A 22,085-nucleotide genomic window follows, 5' to 3' on the forward strand; every position below is an offset into this window, starting at 1 on the left:
ACTGTAAAACCCGTTGTGGAGTTTTTAAAAAACAAACCTTAATAATTGTTTTTTCTTCCTAAATTTGACATTTTAGTAAATATCAATGAGATCTCTCTTTTAAGCATCCTGGCAGAGCTGCCTGGGAGATGGGTTTGGTTTCTAGAGAGTTATTAGATTTTATGAACCTTTGGGCACCACCCTTAACCCCCCTCATGATTAGCTACTTCTTCAAGGTACCATGAGGCCATTTAACTATGTAACTGTAGGATCTAATTGAAAGTTTCCCTGTCAGTTTATGCGACTGACTTGAAGATGTGGATCTTATTTTTAAAAAATCCTTTCTCTGAACGTCATTCCTTTTACTGAGCACGTAGGTTTTGGGTGGTAGATAAGGATCTGAGCTTAGGTGATTTCCAATTACTGCTTCATTGCATCTTTGAAAAACTTTGTTCCATGGAATGCAGGAGTTCACATATAAGGCTAAACTGGTTCTTTCCATGGGTGCTGAAGAGGCCTTTTGAATTGATACCTAGTTCAGCATCATCTCTATTCCCACAGACATTAAGTAAGCCAATGAGACTCAGTTTGAGAAGAGAGAATTCATTGGTTTCAGGCTCTTCTCATCTTTCCAGAACCCCTTACGCTGAGATCGGGTTGCCTTGCAGAGCCCAGTGAGGGATGCGGCATCGATTGCCCCCAAAGGGTAAAGAGGCTGGGTCTCAGCTACATCCAGATCCAGCCCAGAGACCTCAGTGGGTCTCTATTATAAGGCAGTCACACACCTCTAGTATAGGGCGGTGAGCCAGGGCTGAGTTCGTGTTCCCCTGCTTGGTCTGTCTTGAAGCTCCTTTGGGCTGGGAGTGAGTGCCCAGGAAGAGAGTTGCTGAAGCTTGAGCCCTATTTCATTTCCTTTTTAGTCTCAAAGGCTTGTGGTATGGAAGGTTCAGTGCTTTGCTGCTGCTAAGACTAGTTGGACAAGTTTTTATCCTATCCCAGACTTGTAAAAAACAGGTTTTTTAAAAAAAATAAAAACACTATTGTATAAATTTGCCTTTTAAACACGTTTGAAAAGAGGATACTTTCTAAAACAAGCTCATGTAACTATGGTAGTGCAGCTTTTGGGGCGGAGGCCTGCCAGTGACGGGCTTTCCTTTGGGGCATTATTCGTATGTGGGGAGTAGTGTTCACCTTTAAGGAGCCTCTATAAAAAGTAAACTTTAAATGTTTTCCTCTTTTTCAAAATAAGAAAATACCTTCACTTTTGCTGAAAGTACATTTTCTGGTTGCTTTTGTTTCCTCCTGTTATGGAAGTGTGTTACCTGCAGTCCAGAATTGTTCCCCGTAAGAAGTATATTATTTTGATTAAAATATGTATTTCATTGAGTGCCCTTTATAAAATAATGAGTAAACAAATTGGGGCTTTTTGCATGTTTGCTGTCTTTGTTTCCTTGTTTCTATTAATATCTGCCTTTGAGATTGAGAAGGGGGTCATTTCAGTTAATTAAAGTGTCTCTTTTTTTTTTTAAGTGCAAGTCAGTGAAGGGATGGAATTAGGCAGCAACACTTAATACATTTGGGTCCTAAAGACTCTTTCTCTTGCTTCCCCAGTCTTACCTGTCTCCTGCCAGTAGTAAGGCTACATGGGAAAGTTGGAAAGAGAAAAGGACAAATTGCCCTCAGGAATTACTCTCTCCTAATCCACCAGCCTAACTTTAAAAATGCTGTCTGGTAAACTGATTGAGCCCCTGCCCCTTAGTGATTGTTGAAAAACCCCTGTGTCCTCTTGTGTGCAATGAAAACAAACCCACCAGGTTTATGCTGAGCTGTGCAGAGGCTATAGTCTGTGCCCCCAGCATTCTCTGTAGCAGTCAACAGTCACACCTGCTCCTGAGGCCGTGCTAACATTCTGTGTTTTAGGAGAGAAAACAAGGCTAGAAGTAGAAAATAGAAAATCCATGTTCATTTCAGCTCACTTATTAGAGCATAAGGAACATCTGCAGTACAATGAAGGACAAATTTTTTAGAGGAAAACTTGTATGTTTCTAAAGAGAGAAATCCATCATGTGAAAAAATTGTAAGCTAGGCCCGAATTCCTACCTGTGTTTCTGTGTAGGTTCATACATTTGGTGTCATGTAAAGTTCATGTATTTAAGAGATGGGTGTATCTCATGGACAAATGCTGCCTGAAAGTTAATATAAAATTATTCTAATATAGAGAGAGGATCATACATTACTTTGGAAATTATTTAAACACTTATTTTAAATAATGTATAATTTAAAATATATATTATAATTGCTTTCCTTATGGAAGTTATGATTTTTACAAGTAATTGTCAAAGATAGAAGTTTGTTTATCTCATTCTATTGTTTTGTCTGAGGCTCTGCATTATGGCTGCAGAGAGTTTTGGTTTCAACTGAAATTCCCCTGCCTCTGATTGTTTAAACCAGACCCTTAATCTTATTTTAACATACTTAAAATGTTCAAAAAACCCGGAAGAATTGTTTTGTATAAGTAGCAAGTGAATGTCGTTTAAACACTCAAGCAATTCTGGTATCTAATTGGAAACAGGTGGAATTCTTGGAATCCTGTGTTTGAATCTTATAGCAAAGCATAGAGACACTTTTTACTTATGGCCATTCATTTTGTTGAAGCTATTTGAAGAGGGGCCCCATGACCTCTCATTATGCACCACTACTGTTTACCTGGGCGTTCCATTCATGCTAGGCATTTTAGGAACTAGATGCCTGTGTGTGCCTAGACACCTGGGACAAGCTGTGTGTGTGGATCATAGAGTGAAAGGAACTTTAATAGCCTAATTAGGCAAGTAACTTACTATCTGTATTATGTGACCTACTATCTTATTATTATAACTTTTATAGCAAAGGAGTTATGAATTCATTTCTGATTTCTCATAAGTGTTTATTGACATGAGCACTTGGGTACATTTTACTATACTCTACAATAATTTAGAATTCAGAGAGAAATCACCTAAAAGTTTTGCACTTTAGTAACAACCATAAAAACTACAGAACAAAACCTGAGTTGGAGGATATTTCAATAAAGTGTTAATGGTGGGGCCCTCTGAATTAGCCAAATCATTTTCCTATTCGAGTTTTCAAAGCCAGGTCATATTCCTGGTTTTGCTGGATGTGTAAGAACCACATTTTGGTTGGTGTTCAGGTGTTGATTTTATTGAGAGGGCAGCTCAGATTTGTACTGAGCTGTTGGTACCATCACAGTTTGGGATTTGCTGAGCTGTAATCAGTCCTGCTTTTCGGCTACATTCTGAGGAAGTTGGTAGAGGACAGTGATCTTTGACTGGGCAGGTGTCCCTGAAGGAAGTTCCCCCAGCTGAAGGACCTGTGGTTGTGCTTTCATTTGCACCATGGCTTCAGCTTTGAAGCACCTGAGCTAATGCACCAGAGCTGTTACTTAAAGATTTTGTAAAAGTGCGTGTGCTGTCCTGTTCACATGGCAGTTAACAACCCAGTGAGGACCAACAACTCCTTCTGAAATACATCTGATTTGTTGCAGAACCCATCAAAACCTTTCCTTTGAAAAGTAAACAACTTTTAATAACAGTTTAAATTCTTGCTGCAATTAAATTCAGATAAGATGATGTTGGTGCACAAAATAAATGTTTCCTTCATTTGAATGTGAAGGCTGTTCATTACTGTGAGAGGTTCAGGGCACTCAGCAGATTTTTTTATGTTTATTACAGCCCTGGGCGGTCCAGGAAGTTCCTCAAACATGATTGGTCCAATTCCTACTGAGAGGACACCCGCCCCCCTCTCCCCCCCGCCCCCATCCTCAGAAATACCATCAGACAGGTGCCTGGGAAGGAATAATGTTAGGAGTGTTCATTCCTCCTAAGAATTTACCTAACAAGGGAGAGCAACTGGAGAAATAGACAAGTGTAGGAGATTCTCACTATACTGACTAGCTCCTGTTTCCTTTTGCTGCAGCATTTCTGAAAATGAGTTGGGAATACCGGCAAAGTGGCCCACATCTTTGTAAAGCACAAAAGGCCACAAGAGGGGCTACTCTGTCAGCTGCCAGTTGAAATCCTGGATGCTTCTGACTGTGATTTATGAAGTTGATGTCAGAAGAAATTGCCAGGGCTTAATCTGAAGCTTGTTCTTTCTTAGCATTATTCTGAGTATACCAGCCCGGGATCTGTTTTCTTAAAGACATCTTTCTATTTGGCTGTGTTTATTCAATAGGTTAAAGCATTTAACATTTTTTTTTTAAAGTTATATATGATTGTGTGTGGTGTCCTGAGTTTGGTTAAGAGAAAAACAATTGACAAATTAGCTCTTTCTTAAGTGAACATTGTGAAATTGTGAGAACTAGAATGCCATTCTTATCGTCATGAAAATATTAGTTGGGTGTTGACAACTTTCTGCTAAATGTAATAGTTCAGATCCTGTCCACTAAGCTGTAAAAAAAACCCAAAAAACAAAAAGCAGCTCAAAAGCTTCTTTGCAATTTCCTCCTAAAATCAAACCAGTCTCTCCTACCCTGGGTCTTTCCCCCAAATGAACTGTTAATGCTTTCTTTCCTAACATAATTTTCAAGACCAAAAGGGAATATGAACTCATTTTAGTTATTTTGAACCTGTGAAAGCCTTTGGTTTATTGGCACCTTCTCTTCTGTTTTGGGGGGATAAATTGCTATTTAGAGTAAAATAATTGATTAAGGCTAGTAAATGGCATCAAAAGCAAATCCAATTGTCTTGAAGAGCCTGGAGCTGTGAAAGTGAGTAAGGCCCCGTGGGCTGTTGGTGAAAGAAGGGCCTCCAAGGAGTGCCCTCAGTGTGAGTGCTGCCAGCCCTGAGCGCCTGCTGTCGCCCCAGCCTGCCATTTCTTGCCCCTCTTCTGAGCTCCTGCCCTGCCAAGACCATCCCCTCCTTTGTTGTGACACCCCCTTTTTTTTATTTTCTAAGTATTTGTGGAGCTCCATTATTTTGAGATGTTTGGAAGAAAGATACTATGTAAATGAAAATTAAAAATAAAATTCTTGCTGGAGGGAATTGTGCATTTAATTTTTTAATTAGATTTGGAAAATACTTTTTTTTCTTACCCTGAAAATAGGAGCATTCTGTTGCTCCTGTCACCATTTTTGCTTCATTCTGAAAGATGTGGCAGATAATGGGAAAAATGTTCTTTCTTTTCTTTTTTTTTTTATCATGGTAGTTGACCTAGAACTTGAACCCATGCAGTTCTGTGTACAGTGAATTATTTCTGTTTCATGTTGTTCGGCTCTTCCCTCGCTGAGCTTGTAGATAGCAACCGCCCATAGGACACAAACCTTTCACAGAAATTTTGAGTCACCAACATACAGAAATAACAACTAAAATTATAAGAGGACCTGCAAATCAAATTCCATCTTCCCTTTCTGTTCACACAGCAGAGATAAGTTGTATGATTTTGGCACAGAAAATAGTATAGGAGTATTCATATAAATGAGTGTAGGAATATTGATTTACCGGAATTGCTTCATTTCAGCTGTACCTCTACTCCTTACATAACACTGTGTGCTATGACAGCATTCAGCCAAGAAGGGGACAAGGTCAGGTTTGGAGTCATGCTTTTGCTCCATAGGTGTGTGGGACACAGCAGCCAGACAGGAAGCCCAGGCACACTGCCACCAACCTCATGGTTCAGGTGAGCACAGAGGGCTGGTGAGGTGGCCATGGCCTGGCAAGCATTCACCTTGAAGAGCAGGGCTATGCCTTCAGGAAGTTGTCACCTGGAGCTGGCCATTCCGGAGGAAGGCTCAGTCATCTCTCTTCTCCCCCACCCAGTCTTCAGCCCCAGCACCCCAATTTGGCAGCACTGACACGGGATTAGGAAAGGAAGGATATTGCCAGTTACAGTTAAATGTCATTGTCCAGGGAATGAGAAGTGGTTGGTGATTGTTTTACCTTCCCTGTGTTGGTCTGGAATTACGCTGTCATTTTATGATGCACCAACTCTTTAATGTGTGTGTATATGCGGTCAGCTTTGGGGATTGCTTGTATGTGAGAGCAGAATCTTTCTAACACAAGAGCTGAGTTTCTAACACAAACACAAAATTGTTTGAAACAGGTCACAATTCATTATAGATGTGGCTGCCAGATTCATGTTCCCAAACCATTGATTTCATCACGTCATTATTAAACACCCCCAGTGGCTTACTTTGGCACAGAATGGAGACCACATTCCTTAGGCCTGCAGAGTCCTTGATGGCTGGCTTTACCTTACCTAAATCTTTTGCCCTGCTTAGAAGGATCTCAGATTCATGCTCAATTTGGGAAACTCTCTTATCCTCCCTCTGCACATCTAGTATGCAGTCTTATTTCACACATTCCTTCATTTCAACCAGCAACGCAGGTGCCCTTGTGCACCAGGCACTGGTGATGTGGGGTAGGATAGCAACAGTTCCCGCCCTGGTGGAGCAGATACCCTTGTATGGCAGCGATGGGCGGGGCAGCTGAGATTCGGCTGGGCTGAAGCTGTGTGCAGAGGCATCAAGAGGGCTGCCGAGGAAGGGAGTCCAGATTGGGCTGAGTGGGCAGGGAAAGCCATCCAGAGGGAAGGAGTGTGGGAACCAAGTTATATGTGTGTTTGGGGAAGTGTGGGAGAGGATGGTTCAGGCCAGTGGTTGGGGGTTGGGGGTGTCCAGTGGTCTGATGCCTCCTCTCTGTGCTCTGGCTTTGCTTCTATGGATGTTTCTGATGGAATGCCCATGGCTCTGGCTGACCTTAAGGCTCTCGCTCCTGGTCTCCTGCTCTCGTTGTGTACATCTGCTGTTCCATCCTGTTCTCTGCTGCAGCCTCCACTATTCTTGGCACCCAGAAAGTCCTGCTGCAGGGGTGGGGTGGGGGTGGGGTATGTGGAAAGGAGCAGTCCCATGTATTCCGATTAAGGAGTCCTTCAGCTAGGATTGTGAAAGGTAGGTAGATTTTATTAAAACGGCTGTGTTTTGAAAGCTGCTGATAGGAACGCACCAATAGAACATGTATTTCTTTTTTATTTCCATTTATTAAGTTCCTTCTTTGCAGTGACATATACATTGGTTAGAATATCCATAATTGTGTTTGTGGCTCATAAAACAGAAAATTCACATTTTTAAAAATAGAATTAGGCAGAACAATTCTCTGACAGAGATTTATTCTTTGACTCTGCTTAGAGCCTGAATGGGAGGAAACTTCCCCATATGAATGGGGAAAGTGCATATTGTAATGATCAGAACCCAACCAGCGCAAGAGAAAAAAGCAGGTAGCAAGAAACATGAGGGTTTGGGTATCAGCAATGGAGAGATGTCTCATGTGTGCTCAGTCCCCGGGAGCTGCCCCGTGGTCTGGCATGCATCTGAGCAAAGGCTCCAGCCAGCCCCCTTTCAGAGCAGTGGCCCTCGGGGCCTGCGTGCTCTCTCTGCTTCTTCATTTACACAGAAAGTACCTAGGATATTTTTGTAGAGGTGACATCACTGTCTGGCTGCATAAGCATTTTCATGGATGGGGGAAGTGAGGGCTGCCAGGACTTCACTGAGAGGGGCTGAGAGGAGCCACAGAGCCTGGGGTCCCGTGTGAGTGGCTGATGGGTGGTGGCACCTGGCAGTCCCAGAGACACAGGAGGGAAAGGAGCCACCCTGGGAAGGGGAAGTGGGTACGCTCCTTCTGGGACATGTAGGATTTGGGGGACCAGTGGGAATTCAGGGGCTGAGCCCAGGGAGAAGAAGGGGTGAAGCCCAGTTGAGAGGCTGGCATTAAAGTCTTAGATGATGAGTTGAAACCTGGGTTTGAAGCTTGGGGAGGCTTTGCATCTCGGTGGGTGCTTGAAAGGCTGGGATTGTGAGGTGGGGAAGGCTGGAGGGATCATCCTAACTGCACCCCACCTGCCTTGAGTCTTAGCTGTCCCTGTCCTGCAGCCAGGACTACTGTGGTGTTTCTGAAAAAGGATAGGAAGAGAAGGAAAACATTGCTGGTAGTGCTGGATTCCACTGGATACCATTGCTGGTAGTGCTGGTAGTAGCTGGTTTTATGTCCAGTGGTCATAAGACAAACGCTTAAAGATCTTTTTTTATACCTTAACAGCTATCATTTTTTGAGTATTGACCATGGGCAGGTGCTGGATTAGCTCTTGGTTTCTTGCCTGTCATGCACACAGCAGTCGTGTGGAGGAGGTGCAGTTCAGCTAGTGACAGAGAAGTTGGTGAGCAGAAGGTGGACAGCTAGATATGCTGGGCTCCCGCCCATGCTCTTCCTGCTGCTCCCTGTTGACCCCTCCTGTTCCCAAACTAATTCTCCATTGTAGTGGTGGGATCCTTGCAATGATGGTATGGAGGGATTCAGAAGCAGGCCCCTGTCCATGGGCCACTCAAGATGAGCTTGGTGGGTGGGGGGGATGAATGAGTCACTTAATGTGAGTAGCTGGGGACTGAAATGAAGCCTGTGAGGTGGCTGGGAAGGTACCCGTGTTGGCTTGTGGGTGGACACCTTCTGGCTGAGTTCCCACTAGATCTGAGACCTTTTCTAGAGCCTCCCAGCCTGAGACTTCAGAGTCAGTTCATAGTAATAGAGCTCCAAAGAGAAGGTGATCAGATAGTCCTTCCCTGATGGTGAACATTCCCTTTAGCAAACTTCATCTTATGCAGGGGTGTACCCTCATGAAAGCAGCCCTTGGTGTGTCGTCTGCTGTCCTCCGTGCTCCATCTGTGCATATAGAAAACTGGGTGGCAATTTGAGGGAAATGGTAGGCAGGAGGTGGGGCTAGAGCCTGGGGAAGGAGGAAGCTGGCCGAGGAGAGGCTGTGCACTGTCCAACAGTTCTGCCATAAGTGCTCAGCTGGGGAGCATGAGCCTCTACCCAGGATTTTTCTGAGACATGGTACCTGACACTCATGCTGGGGAGAGATCAGCTGTTAGATATTAATATTTGTGTTGAACCCTGTGATGGACAAGGCATAGTACCCAGTCTCAGCCTGAGAGTCCCGTTGATTTGGTTCCCTGGAATGATGCTGGATTCATGTCAGGCACATGCCCTGAAAGCACCGCCCACTCAGGGTTTTGTTGTCAGTTATACAGGAGGGTCTGATGGATGTGTCCAGTCAGAGACTGGCACTGCAAGAGGCCTGCAGGTGGGCATCTGACCTGGGAGAAACAGCCTGGCTCGATGACGCTCCTTAGAGCTTAGCTAATTTTCCTCAAGGAATTATGGAAAAACTGGGTTCTCAGACTGCCCTGGATTCAGATAATTGTTTTGCATGCCTGAGTTTCTGTGATGATGCAGCTTGGTTTGTAATGAGTTATAAATTTAAAAAAATATGCAAAAAGGTACACTTGGAAATAATGCAGCATTCTTGAGTGAAGTTGTTTGCAACTGCGTTTGTTTTCAGAGCGGCTCATTTTTTTTATAGACTTGGGACCATGCATTCCTTCACTTATGGATGGGATTTTGGTAGTACCTGTTGTGTGGCACTCGATCCTTTTCAGGGCCCTGGGGTACCAAGAAGAAGACCCCCCGCCCCAGCCCTTCTGATCAGAGAACTGAGACACTCAGGCATTGGGTTATAAGGACTACAGGTGTCTGTGTGGGGAGGATTGGGGAGGGGCCTGAAAAGAAGGGCCTGGGTCATCTTGCTCCAATGACTAATTTCCTCTCCTGTGTGCCAGGCAGTGATCTGTCTAGCACAGTGTTACAAAGTGGAGAACCAGAGGACATCCCTTCCTTCAAAGAACTTACATTTTAGCAGGGAGACGGAAAGTAAACATAATAAATGAGTAAATTACATAGTGCAGGTACCCATAGCCGTGGAAACAGACAGGGCAGGACCTCTCTGCAAAGCTGCACTGAGCCATTTCTGTGCTCTGAAGGCCCTGAGAAATACTGCTTTTTAAACTAAGGAAAGACAGCTCCCCATTCAGATTTGTGTTTAAGAGGATTCTTTTGGAAGCCCCATTGAAAGACTGACCAGGCAGGGCTGGTAGAGAATGGGGCTGAGAGGATGAGAAAATGACAGAGATGGAGTGGGATGGTAGAAGGCACCAGAGAGAGCACGTGGGGTGAGAGAGGTGCTGGGGCTTGTGCTGTGGCAGAGATGGGCCACCTGTGAAGGAGGTGTCAGCAGAGGAAACAGGCTGGGAAGGGGCAGGGAGCAGTGTGAGGACAGAGTGGTTTTCAGCGTCCAGTTGATGCTGAGCGTCCAGTGGGCTGATGTCACCCGGCCCCCGTGCACAGCACCGCCTGTCTGGGCCCCATGAGGTTATTAAAAGCAGGCGGGGTGATGGCCCATCCTTGAACATTGGGTGTGACTCAGATGTGCGTGGAGTCAGTCTGGAGTTTCTTTATTCATCCGTATTTGCTTTTTGTCAGTAATCTTTTGTAATTCCCTAGTTTCGTGATGTAATTTTAATGGAATTAAACTTGAATGCTTCAAAACTATGTAATTAATTACGTTCAGCTTCAATTACGATGACTAATTATAGTGCCATACCTGCTGGTAAGTCAGGTATTGGTGGGGGGTGGTTCATGCCTGCTGGCTCCTAGGGCAGTGCCTGGGTCAGGCTCTGCTGCCTTTGGGGTTGCCCAGAGCGCCTCTGGTCCCACCCCACTGGGTGCCACTCCCTGGGGCAGGCAGAGTGTGAGATGAGTGGGAAGGTGACACTGCACAGGGAGGGTTGTTTTAGGATGCAAAGACTTGAACTTGTTTGCGGGTTGAAGAGAAGAACTTGTGCTCGAAAGTGAGTTTGAGGTGGCTAGAAGGAAGCTGAGAGCACTTCTAAATCATCCTATTTTCTCTGGGATAGGGGAGGGAGATTGCATTCCAGTGAGTGTGAAGAGTTCAGGAACAGGAAGATGGTTTGTGGAGAAAGCAAAAGGTGTGAGAACCACTGTGGGTGAAAGAGAAAGGTGGAAGCCAAGTTTAAAAATGTTTCTGTGTGGTATTCCTTGCAGGTGGCGAACTCACAGTCACAGGACTTCTGGGACCAGTAACTGGGTCTGCAGACCCTAAGATGGGCTTTGTTGTTTGTGGTCTTTCCAGAAAGTCTATATCCCCTTTGCACATAGTGGTGGGTTAATTTTGTGTTAAGAGGAAGGGGTCTTGCTAAGAAACCTTGGCCCTAGTTGGGGCCATTGTCCCTAAAGCTGGGCACTCCTGATGGGGCTGTACAGCCTGTCCCAGAAGGGTACAGTGTTCCCACGAGGATGGGGTGGTTGGGGCTCTCCTCTGTCCCTGCACAGCTACCTGATTGCCCTTCCTTATTCCCCAGACATGCCAGCCATCAGCTGCTCTGCTGGGGAAGCTTCTTGGAGTGGACTTGGAACAGTGGTGCCCACATGTAACATTCAGTGGCCAATGTCCCATTCCTGCCTGAATGCCTGTTCTTTATTTGAGAGGCTTAGGGCATCGTGATTCTTACATCTCAACTAGAGAGGGTTTCCTCATGCCTCATGAGTTCTCCAGCATGTTTCCCCCTGAATGTGCAGAGCACACCGCTGGCGAAGGAGCCCCTTGGTCCAGACACCCAAACTGAGGCAGATAGTCGGGTTAGGGCCGTTAGGAAGAGTTAAATTCTTACAGATCTCTGTTTGTTAAGGGACAATGGGGCTTGAAAACATTTGAATATACAACTAATTCTACATTTTGGGAGGTCACGATGACACAGAGCACTCTTGGAAGGAATTGTGGTTCCACTGAACGTGCTGCCTGTTGTCTTGGTTCAAAGAGCAGCTCCTTTGACATGACGCCCAATACCTCTGTTCTGTTACTTTTTGTTTTTTAAGATAAAATTCAATGAGATCTACCACTTTAACCTTTTTAAAGTGTACAGATGATTGGTTTTTTTTAGTGTACTCACAGTTAGGCAACCATCAGCAGAGTCTAATTCCAGAAGATTTCCAGCACCACAGCACCTGTTAGCACTCACGCTCCATCTCTCCTGTTCCCTAAGCTCTCTGTAACTGTCAAGCTACTTTCTGTCTCTGTGGATCTGCCTATTTTAGACATTTCATGTGTAAATGGAAGATACACGACATACACTGTGTGGCCTTTTGTGTCTGGTGCTTTCACTCAGTATGATGGATTCCGGGTTCTTCTGTGTTATGTAGTGTGTATCAATACTTCGGTCCTTTTTATGGCTGAATAATACCCCCTGGTATGGACATGCAACATATGGCTTATCCTTTCACAAACTGATGGGTATTTCAGTGGTTTCCGCTCTGTGGCTGTTGTGAACATCTGTGTCCAAATTTCTGTGTGAAGGTATGGTTAACATTTTCTCAGGTATATACTCAGGTGTGGGACTGGGAGGTCATCTATAGGAACTCACTGGCTAGCTTTTTGATTATGTGATGCTTTGACGCCTGTTTGCTCTCCAGACCTGGCTCCTGGCTGTTCATTTTATTCTGCTCTGCTCTTCCTCCTGACTCCTCCTGGGGTGCTTGTGTGGTAGGGTTGCCCCCCTCTGGATCACTATCATACACAGGTGGGCTTGTGGAGAGGCTGTGGAGCAGTCTGATAGAGAGCAGGCCCTGAGGATTTCCCCTCAGGATCTCTCCCCTGTGCCTGCCTTCTTTGCTAGCCAGGGGCCACTTCCCTGCTCAGGTATGAAACTTGAAGTTGATCTGAACTAATCCTGATATCTTGGTAGTGCCTTCCCCTGGCCAGGCATGCTGGGCATTTCACTTGGTCCAGCTGGAGAGGCAAGGAACGCCAGGTAGAATTGCTTATGAGATAGTGCTCTTCTTCGGTCAAAGCGTTGAGCCAGGGCAAACTGCTTCAGAAGACCTGTGGGAGGAGGCTGCTGGGCCTGGTGCCACCATCCTAGCCTTGTAGGGGTCACCCAAGACACCGTGCAGCAGCAGAGGTCACAGAGCAGGAAGATAGAAGGAGGCTGGGCCCTCGGTCCTGCAGTTGCCCCACCCCCAGCTTTCTGTATCTCGAAACAAAAATATTATAGTGAAAATCCAGGTCATAGAAAGTTTCTCTTGACTGTTTTGGCTGGTGTGGACCTACAAGTAATGTTTTCGAGATGTGGTGGTCCTTAGGGAAGGTAGACTTGAGGGTGTGGGAAGGAGATGTGTGCTCTAAGCTCCCTTTTCTAATAGCAAGTAGAATTCCATTTGCCAAGCCAGATGTCGCTCAATACTTTAGATCTAGCCAATAAACTATTAAGCAATTAGAATGGTTAATATTCAGCTAAGTGTAATTAGAAGCTGGTGTAAATTGTGAATGAAATTGACAATTTCCATAAGTTACAGCAAAAATACGGAATCTTTTCTGGTTTGTGTATGTGTATGTGTGTGTCAGATACCATCTTACCTCCTTAGTGGAATAGAAATTAGGGCCGTTATCAACTCAGCTCTCCATATTAGTGAAAGTTTAGGAACATCTAGCCAATTGTTCTATCATGTTAAAGATTGAAATTGTTAAGTCCAATTGTAACAGTTTTAACACTAATTTGTACACTAAGGGGAGGAAAAACCAAATCCCTGTTTTCTGCTTGCCTTTAGGGCATGTGTGCATTTGCATGCACACACGTGTGTCTCACCCTGCATGGGTTGGGTTAATCACTCCTCAGTTCACAGCACATCATGATTCATCTTATCCTTTATGCTTCATTCCCATTTCCAGTCACCTCCTCTCCTTATTCTAATGCATTTACTATACCTTATATGGATGTGTTCATATAAAATATGCAGCCCTATTTTGTGTGTATAAGTAGTCTTAATTGTAAGTGTGGCATGATGCTATAAATCTTCTCTTCCTTTTCATTCATAACTGCTTTTGCGATCTGGCCATGTTACTCCCTATGAATTTTGTCCATTCGTGATAGCTGCATCCAATTCCTTCTTAAGAATCCACTTGTCTTGGCTCAGGCTGCTGTAACAAAATACCATAGACTGGGTGGCATAAATGACAGACACTTGTTACTCACACTTCTGAGGCTGGATGTCCAAGATCAGTGTGGCTGCAGGTTAGTTTCCTGTGAGAGCCCTTTTTTAGTTTACAGATAGTCACCGTCTTGCTGCATACTCAGCATAATGGAGGGGATTGAAGGAGTGAGGGAGCTATCGGGTATTTCTTCTGTAAATTCACTCATCCCATTGTGGGGGCCCCATCCTTACAACCTCATTTAAATCTAATTACCTCCCAAAGGCCCCACTTCCAAATACTATCACAGTGAAGGCTAGGGCTTCCATATATGAATTTGGGGGACACACAATTCAGCCCATAGCATCACCCTAGTTCATGTGTTCATTTCCCTAGGGATGGCCTCCTCGGTGGCCTCCAACACCCTAGTGCCTTGGATATCCTTACACGTACCTTTTGATGGATGTCAAAGCATGGATTGCTGGGGTCCAGGCTCCCAGGTGTTCTTAATTTCACCAAGGGCTGCCAGATTGCTTCCTAGAGCACTGTACCACATTCCTCCGTCTCAGCAGTTCTTCCTGGAGACTGCTATTCTGATGGCTTAAAGTGGCACTTCAGTGTGGTGTGATTTTCCTCTGATCACTGGTCAGGTTTCTACTCGTTACAATCCTCATTTTATACTTGTTAGATTTTCATACTTACCCTTTTGTAAAGAATCTGGTAATATAGTTTGTCCTTTTTAATTTTTTTAATGGCTCACTATCTTTTTGTTGATTTTTGCTAGAGTTCCTTGTACATGCTAATCCTTTGTTAATTTTCACTGTTGCAAATAACCTCCCCCAGTCTCCCACTTGTTTTGCTGGTTTGTCTGTAGTATCCTTCAATAAATAGGGAAACTTAATTTTGATGAAGTCAGATCAATTTTTTACCCTTATGTTTTGGGTCATTTCAGTCTTGTTTCGAGAAAATCTTTCCCCACACAAAATCACAAAGATGCCCATGTTTTTGATAGCCATATTGATTTGTCTTTGACATGTGGAGTTTTGGTTTAGGTTGGGGATGGTTTTTGTATGGAGTGCGACAGTTTTTGCAACACTATCTGCTGGGCAGGCCCACCTCCCTCCAGTGATTTGTGGAATTGTCTCTGTTGTGTGCTGAGTCCCCATATATGTGTGACTGTGTTCCTGGGATCATACTTTTGTTCTACTCCCCTATTTGTTTCTTCTTGCTCTGGTCTCACACCATTTTAATTAATGGTGGCTTTGTATCTGTTTTAATTTCTTATCAGGTGAATTTATTCTCTTTGCTCTTTTTCAAAATATCTTGGCTACTCAAAGTCCATTATTCTTTAAAGCACCTTTCTGTCAGGTTCTTCCTAAATTTTGCTGCAGTTTTTATTGGATTTGGATTAAATACACAGATTTATTTGGAGAGAATTAAGAACTTTGTAAGTTGCCCTGTCCTTGAACAGGAAGGATATTTCTCCCGTCCATGTAGGTCTTCTCCATAAAGGCTTAGATTAATTCCTGGTTCTTTATAGTTTATGGTTTGAACAGGGTCTTTATTTTTTCCCTGTAATTAATTACTGTGGTATGGAAGGAAACAACTGGTTTTTATGTACTGATTTTGAAACTGGCAAGCTTGCTGAATCTCTTCTTAGTTTTACTAGTTCCTTGATTCTGTTCCATTTCTCTGGAGATATTGTATGCAGAAAACATGCCACTTTTGTTTGTCCCTTTCCTTCCACTCCTCCTAGAATGACTTGTTTTCTTACAGGCCTCAAGGACTCTGTTGCCTAGTGGTGATGGTGGCCTACTTCTTCCCTGATCTTAGAGGGACTGTGTCTAAAGGAGATTTTTGATAGAAGCTTGAATTGGGTTAGAGAACTACCTTGACTCCATTTTTCTCTACTTTTCTGAGAGTTTCTAATCAGAAATAGGTGTTGACCTTTAGCAAATACCTTTCCATAAAATCTATTTAGGTCCATGCAAGTTTTATCCCTCAGCCCACAAATATGGTAAATTATGTTGACTGATGCTCTGAAGTTGAATCACTCATTGCATTCTGGAGTGAACTCTTCTTTGTCTTGTGTTCTAAAACATTGGTGGATTTGATGTACAGTTTCACCTCTGTGTTATTAAATAAAATTGACTTGTAACTTTCTTATCCTTATCCAGTTGGAATTGAGGTTATGCTCATCTCATAAAGTGGGTTAAAATTGTTTTGGAGTCATTTATATAAGATGAGGATTATCTGTATTTTAAATGTGATAGGGCTTACCTGTGAAACCATGGAGCTGAGCCTGAGAGCTGGCTGGGAGGGGTTTCCATTTCACTTTGTTGTTATTAATCTACCTTAAGTTTTCTATTCATAGATCAATGTTGGCCTTTTATAATTTTCTACAGATGTATCCATTTCATCTAGACATTCACATTTATCCTCTGACTATTCATAATATTTGCATTGTCTTGTGTATTTGTTTTTTAGCTCTAAATATTTCTCATTTTCTTTCTACATTCTGTATCTCTCAATTTGTCTAAAACTTTTTTATTTTCAGGCTCACTTAGAGTTTTGCTTCTTACTACTCTTTAAAGAATACCCAGCTTTTGCTCTCTTTAACAACTCTTTGCCTTTGAATTTTTGTTTATGTGGCTGATTTCTCACCTCTGTTTATTTTACTTGTCACCTTCAGATCATTTTCTTTTCCTCAACTTGGTTTTCAAATGCTCAGCTTTTTCATTTGAATTCTTTCTCATTTTCTGATAAATGTATCCGAAGACATAACATTTCTTCCAGTACTTGAGCGACTGTTCCATAAATTTGACCTGCAGTGCTTTCACTTTTATTCAGTTTGTAACTTTGTTTTCATTTGTAATTTCCCTTATAATTTCCTCTCAAACTCAGGGGTTATTTAATAGTATACATCTTTTAGATTTTTCACATTTTTCTTTAATAGCTTTTCTTATGCTATTGTTATTTTTATTGCATATGGTCAGGACATAGTTAACATGATGCTGATTTCTTTGGACTATGTAAGAGATCTTTTGGTGTATTTGTACAGGGTAGATTTTTGTGTGTCAAAGATAACATATTTTTTTGCTTGATTTGAAGTTTTTCTTACTGTGAAATTTTTATTTTGAGCTTATTCATGTAACTTAAATTCTTATATGGATTTGCTAATTTTCTTCTGGTAGTTTTGACAGCTGTTACATTATGTTAAGGCTGTGTATGTTGTTAGATGCACAGAGGATCAGATCTTTCTATCTTCCTGGTTAATTGTTCCTTTTTCTGGTGTATATGTAGACTCTTTCTTCATACTTTGTGATGATTTTCACATTATATTCTGTTTTTTCTGATGTTAAAATTATTCTTTGGGATTTTTTGTTTTGTTTTTAGTTTCCATTTGTCTGATAAAGCTTTCTCTCTGCCTTTATTTCCAGTCTTTCATATCCTTCTGCTTTAAATATTTCTGTGCTAGATACATAGTACAAGATCTTGTTTTTTAAACCCAGGTTGAGAGTCTGTCTTTGATTAATGAGTTAAACTGATATACATTTTTTTATTAAGGTATGAATGATATACACTCTTGTGAAGGTTTCACATGAAAAAACAATGTGGTTACTACATTTACCCATATTATCAAGTCCCCACCCACACCCCAATGCAGTCACTGTCCATCAGTGCAGCAAGTTGCGAGAGATCCACTATGTCCCTTCTCTGTGATACACTATTCTCCCCGTGATCCCCACACCATGTGTACTAAACATAATACCCCTCATAAACTGATATACATTTATAGTCATTGTCATTATATATTGGCATATATGTGATTTTACTGTTTTTCTTCTGGGGATTATCTTTCATTGCAATATTTTATTGTATTGAATTTTCCTCTGCTGGATTCAAAATTTTATAGTCTATTTTATTCTTCTGAAATTAAGATCCATTCATGTGTTTATTTTTTCTTAACGGTTTCTTAAGTTTGTCACTATCTCCGTTCTATCCTGTTCTACCAGCCTTTCTCTTCTCTCTGCTGGTTTGGACTGTGTGTATTTTAAGTTCTTGTTCAGTCAAGTCCATTAACTCTGCTCTCTCTGCAGGCCATTGGGTTGGTTGGTCTCTCTCTCCTAGTTTCTTCTCCTTCTGGCTATTTTTCTCTGTGACCTGTGTTCCCCTAGGCAGAGGCCCCAGGGTATCAGCAGATCCCTCACCCCTGGGGGAAAGAGTTAAGGCTACAGCTTGTCAGCCTTGGAGGAGTTTGGTGGAGAGGGGCATGCCTGGGGGTGGAGGGCTTGGGCGGGGTGCAGTTAGGGCCTTTAGGCCGCTGTTGGGTGCCTTGCCCCAGTTACACCCGTTTTCCTAGGGCTGCCTACCGCTGGTGCTGTTGACCAACTCTACAACCCTCATTGCATTTCCGGATCCCCTGGAGCGGGATGAGGGGCACCCTCAGGGATTCTGATTCTGCTAGCTAAAAGCTTCTTATGTATGACAGGAGTAGGGTATGGTATAGACTGGCCACGAATTGATAATTGTTGAAGCTGGGAGATGTGTACTTAGGGGTTCATTATACTGTTTGTTTGCATCTGAGGTACTGTATACAGCTGAAATTTTGATTACCTCCTGGCTCAGACCCACTGGCCCTAGCCCATGGTATGGAGATAGAGGTGGGGAGGGAATAGAGGCAGCTAGTCAGATAGCCCTGGGGCTGGCTGCCAGAATGTTTAAAATGACTTTTGTGGCATATATTATATTTATATTGGACAGCACAGTTCTAGTCTTGACCCTTGCTACTCAAAGTGGTACATGAACCAGCGGCATTTATAGTACCTAGAAGCTTAGAAATGCAGAATCTCAGGTCCCTCCCTCCCCAGACCTTCTGAGCCAGAATCTGCATTTTTACTAGTTCTCCAGTTGAATCATATGCATGTTAAAGTTTGAGAAGCGCTGGTCTAGATCTATTTAAAAGAGAGTGTTGGTTTTATTTAATTCATAATTTCATAGGTGACTCCTCCCTTATCTTTTCAGTTGAGCTTTCTAGAAGGTAGCTAGCAACCAGTGGGCTGAGCTGCTGGTGATTGGCATGCACAGGTTGTGTGGTTGTGTAGGGAGGCTCCTGTGCCCTCTCCCAAGCCAATTTCCAACTTAGCTCCTTTTCTACACGCTATTCTAATAGCACCGATTATCTGTTTTTCAAGGTCCTAACACATTGAAACAGCAAACTGGAAGAAAGCAACATTCTAGCAGGCCGGGGCTGGTTGGCTAGTCAGCAGGCATATTCTTCTGTAGATTGTTGAGGAATATAGGGATTCACTACAGATTTCAGCATTGGCCTTCATTATGATTAGTCTGAGCCACTAAGAAGTAACTAAATTATGTTCTGATTATGCTAAATCATGTATATACGTACTACAGCCATCCTGTGGGGAAGGTAGTATTTTCACCAATTTCACAGCAAATGTCAGAGCCAGGACTGAGGACAAACGCTTACTTGGAGAATGAACTTCGGGGAACCTCTCCTCCACTCATTGTGCTGGATCCATGCATGATACAGTGTCCCCTGGAAATGGCAGCTCTCAGTGTGTGAGAACCATGGGTTGTAGAGATGGCCTGCCTTTGGGTGCCCAGAACCTGCAAGCTGCCGCCCTACAGGCTGAGGTCCCTGTGGCCTGGGCAGCAGATGACCCATCTGATGTGCAATCTTTGTTCTTCCTTTGGCTGTGTGACTTTGGACTCTTAACCTACTACCTCTATGCAGTGATGATAGTAAACCGCCTCACATTATAGGGGATTTGTTGAGACTCAGCTTAGGACAGTGCCTGATGTACCATCCTCATTTTTTAGCCTCAGAATGAAAAAGTCAAGGCAAGTATTGTGGTACTGGTGCTGGCAGCTCAGCAGTGGAGACTGCCTTCCATGACAAGAATAATTGAGGTGGTGACCCAGGCTGAGCTGGCATGTGTCATGGTGGCAGTACCGATGTCTGGGCCACCTGGACCCTGGGTACATAGCCATGTTATGTTGTGTATATTTTTATGTCTTTTATGCTTTTCCCCAGAGATTTTTTTCCCCTTATATGATTAAAAATAATCTGTTTACACATTAAACCCAACTCACTTGGAATAACATATTTTTAAAGCAGAAACCTGCTCCTGGAGGTGAGTAACTTCCACGTCAAATGTTCAGTGGGCAAATGACAAATGTGAGTCATGCACTACATGGCACCTTTGGCTTTTAATCTTTGGTGGCCAGCTTCCTACAGAGATGAAGAATTTCAAAGTGGAAATCCTTCCAGATCCAGATGGCAAAAGAGTCTTCAGACGAAGCAGCTTGATTCTTAGGGTTGATTGGGACTAGTAATTTTGTTTGAATTTTCTCTTATATTTTCAGCCTGCTAGGCCTCCATGGGGGCCAAATTTAGTTCAGAATTTACCACTTTTGTGCAGAGTGAAGCTCTGTGCTTATGGAATATGCTTAACTGTAAGCACAAGAACCATTTTTAGTAGCTTCTTAAATGCACAGCAACTAGAAGACAAAATGTGTGTAGACTAGCAGAATACTTGCAAGGCATCTCTCTGCCTGTCTGGAGAGCTTGGGTTGCTCTCCCCAGTGACTGCTGACAGCGATGAGCAGGAATGCAGTCATTGTACCATGTGATTTACGTGTTGGGCTCTGAGTTTTGTCTTATTGGCCAAGATCTGGAAGACTGTTACCAAGGAGGTGTTTCTGCCTTGGCAGCAGATATGGGCTCTTATGTAGTCAGTCCTGTCCTTTTTTGAAAGGGAGTTGAGTTTGGGGTTATGGGAGGGAGGCAGAGGGGCTCATAATAGTGTTCCCTCTTATACCATGTAATTTTGAATGGGGTAACACTGTTGCCTGAATTTGAAACATAGGAAATTCACAAAAAACACATCTAACTTTTAAATATATAATAGAAATGTGAAATCTGAGGAAAATGGTAAAATAGTTGTATAGAATATGTATCAATAAGGATTTCAGAAGCAAGGTCAAAAGGATAAACAATCTTGGATGACAAAAAAAGACCTCTGCCCAGTAAGAGCTCGATGGTTCCCTGCAGCCCAGGTGCTGCTAGGTCCCCGGCCAGCCCAGGCCTACAGGCAGGGCGTCCTGGGCTGCGCTTTCCATCTGGACAACCCTGGGAAGCCTTTGGGGAGGTGCAGGCTAGTAGGCCTCCTCTATCTGGTAGAACAAACCTGTGTGGAATAAAACTCCCAGGTTTAGCCACTAGAAAATGCCATGGGCAGGAAGAGAGGCTTGGGAGTAACAGTGCTAAGGCGGCATAAACGCTTTTCCATGTGGTCCTTATAGTTATCACAGTTTGGAACCTCCCTTGCTCCCTGTGCCCACCAAAAGGGTGTTGAATATTTCATTTTAAGTAAGAAACTGTGTAAAGGTAGTTGTTATTTTTGCATGTTTTTTTTCTTTTGAAACACTTATTTTCATTTTTTATCAAAATCCTGTAAGGCTTAGTATTAAAGCAGAACCAGCCCCATGCCTACTTCTCCCCACCCTAAGTATTGCATCCCAGAGTGGCTCTGTTCATCCAAAGAGCTGGCTTGTGTGCCCTGTCCTGAGGCTCTCAGTGCTGGGCATTGGCTTACCCGTGTGGTACTGTGGGATGTGCACAGGGGTGCAGGCTTCCCAAGAGACCTCCTTCTCTCTCCCCTTCTCCTCTGAGTAGTTGTTTTTCTCTCTTTGGCTTAATAGATTTTCAAGTATTCTGCATTTGGATAGCTGGATTACATAAATACTAGTTTTCTATGTACAGTATCTAACCTATTCTTAAACTCTTTCCCAGCAATCTCTCTTTCTCAAAGCATGGGAACCTAGCAGGAGGGTTCCATTCCTACCCCCACCCTCTGTGGCCAGGCCCAGGGCTAGCTGCTCTCCTAGTCCTCTTCCCATCATCTGGGGCGTCCCTTTCCCCTCCCCTGGTTTGGATCCCCATGTCATCTGTCCTGTGGTCGCTCCAAGCATAGAATTCCAGGTTGGAAAGCACTGCCCTCAGAGGTGGAAAGTCATGGCATCCAGGTCTTTCCTTGTCAAAGGCATTCTGGTTTCCGTCCTTTGCTGTTTCTCCCTAACTCATTTTAGACTCTTGTTTTAGAGTCATGAAAAGGCACCTCCTTGTGCTTCTTGTTTTCGGGCCTTTGGAACTCGTTATTCAGATGTGGGCCTCGTGGACTCATCTGCCAATCTTCTTACCTTTTATTTTTCATGTTTTT

General features: G+C 43.3%; 1 protein-coding gene across 14 annotated transcripts in view; it reads left to right on the top strand.

The window, feature by feature from the left end:
- Window positions 1-22,085, top strand: part of CUX1 (cut like homeobox 1) — a 370,873-nt gene that overhangs the window by 11,332 nt on the left and 337,456 nt on the right. The gene's annotated exons all lie outside the window — the stretch shown is intronic.

The sequence above is a fragment of the Manis javanica genome, chromosome 10, assembly GCF_040802235.1.
Source record: "Manis javanica isolate MJ-LG chromosome 10, MJ_LKY, whole genome shotgun sequence".
Lineage (NCBI taxonomy): Eukaryota > Metazoa > Chordata > Mammalia > Pholidota > Manidae > Manis > Manis javanica.